Here is a 1,797-nt window from a genome sequence, read left to right on the forward strand (position 1 = left end):
CTGTTTCAAGAGATGCTGGGGCAAAAAAAAGACAAAGAGAAAAGCTGAATGAAAAAACTGAAGTGAGATTTACTGTTCAGGTGCTTTTCTAAAAGTATTTTGAGGTGTTCATGGAATTGCAGCTTTAAAATTTGCACAAACATAAAAACATCACGATTGAGGACATAAAAATAAGTATTCTCATGAATTTTTTGGTACTTTTGTGTTATTCTCTGTAAATTCTGACCAACTCAGGTATAATAGTGCCACCACCATGTTTCACTGTGATGCAACTGCCCCCAACCTAGGATGCCTCTTGAGAGCAAACAGGCTTAGGTTTTTCACACCTGACAATCCAGTAGATTTGGTTTGATTGGGGACCAAAGCTGCAACATTTGTTGCATTTTCAGCTGGTGCAGTACACTTTCACACTGCACTGTGTCAAACAAACCAAACATTTAAAAATAAAACCTGTTCCCTGCCCTTGCCTGTGGTGGCGCTACACCAAGAAATACTAAAGGAAATGACATGAGAACCTCAGAAGAAGACTCGGATTACCACTTCCTTCTTCACAAGAGGTAAACAAATGTGGAAAGATGCGACAATTTAGTGGTTGTAGGATTTTGCTTTTATTGTTGGTAGAAGACCACAAGCCATTTCTCCCTCTAGTGATTTGGTTTGGTTGTTTCTACCCAGAATGCCTTGCGCTGTAGTGCACTTCCTGCTTTTGGAGCAGTCTCTGGTCCACTTGTGTCCACATATGCATTGGAACTGAGCAAGAGTTCATTTCATGTGAACTAAGTTATCTTTTTTGGTCCACATCTGAGACTTTCTTGGCAAACGAACTGCAGTTTGATTAAAGGGGATTAAATGGGTGTGAATGTTGTACCTCCTGCCATGAAGGACTGACTATAGAAGGCTGGTGAGAGAGCTTTTAATCCCTCAATTCTCTGCATTAACACAATTTCAGTTTCAACAAGGAAGAGTTTCACTGCATGAATGTGACACCAGGTTAATAAAACCTACATCCTAAAACACACTCGCCCTCTTTTTTCCCTAGTTGGTCGTGAGAACGGCGTGGAGGAGACGAGTGCGAAACTGAAACCATCTTCCCTTTTGAAGTTTCAAACGTGATGATTCAACTGAACAAAAACAGCCACATTTAAAGTTTATGATATCACTAATCAATATTTAAAGCCATCATGAGAAAATCTAAAAGATTTTTACTTTATAAATAATCAAAAATAGTACAGAGAAATCTTTGACAAATAATGACCGGCATTCTGACAAAACTCTTCCTTTGCATGAAAACTGTGGTAGTTGTAAAAAACATTCAAACTACATAAGTTACTGGATGCCACCTGCATGGAAACAGAGTATATTACAACTAGATCTAAAAGGCCCAACAAGGACATTTTTGTTTTTCCAGTTTAAAGGTGAAATCTGTGAGCATTGTATTGTTATAAAGTATTACCTATAAAGACTCAAGTCTCAAAGAGAAACAAGGTAGACAATAAGATTTATTCTAGCTTCCACCACCACACCTTAAGGTTTGGCAATCATCCAAAGCTGACGTAATGCAGAGATTCAACTTTCTCCTCACTAAACGTCAGCAAAAACACACCTCTTTTCCTGGAATTAGAGGTGTGTCTACAGTTACCACTGCAGCTGTTACTTTTTCTCTTACTAACAGCTCTCCAGGGCTCAGCCTGTTATCTTGCATTACTCAGTATAAAGAGCAGCGAGTTCGAGTTCGTTTAATCAGTATCTTGAAGGTACAGCTCATAAAACAACTGCAGCTGGTCTATCTACAGACAC

The 1,797-nt window shown here is 38.9% G+C and overlaps 2 protein-coding genes and 1 long non-coding RNA gene across 3 annotated transcripts in view; 2 read left to right on the plus strand and 1 right to left on the minus strand.

Annotated features, from left to right (window-relative positions):
- LOC106952965 (UDP-glucuronosyltransferase 2A2-like) overlaps positions 1-1,797 on the plus strand; it is a 46,599-nt gene that overhangs the window by 6,557 nt on the left and 38,245 nt on the right. The window lies entirely within an intron of this gene.
- Positions 1-1,797, minus strand: part of LOC106953007 (uncharacterized) — a 14,614-nt gene continuing 12,817 nt past the window's right edge. Inside the window, exon 3 of the long non-coding RNA XR_001426100.1 lies at positions 1-88. This is a non-coding gene — a long non-coding RNA (uncharacterized LOC106953007). The remainder of the gene's footprint in view (positions 89-1,797) is intronic.
- LOC106952985 (UDP-glucuronosyltransferase 2A1-like) overlaps positions 656-1,797 on the plus strand; it is a 29,215-nt gene continuing 28,073 nt past the window's right edge. Inside the window, exon 1 of the mRNA XM_015041464.1 lies at positions 656-1,754. The gene's annotated coding sequence lies outside the window, so the exon portion shown is untranslated. The remainder of the gene's footprint in view (positions 1,755-1,797) is intronic.

The sequence above is a fragment of the Poecilia latipinna genome, unplaced genomic scaffold (assembly GCF_001443285.1).
Source record: "Poecilia latipinna isolate Pla-1442-1.1 unplaced genomic scaffold, P_latipinna-1.0 Scaffold32, whole genome shotgun sequence".
Lineage (NCBI taxonomy): Eukaryota > Metazoa > Chordata > Actinopteri > Cyprinodontiformes > Poeciliidae > Poecilia > Poecilia latipinna.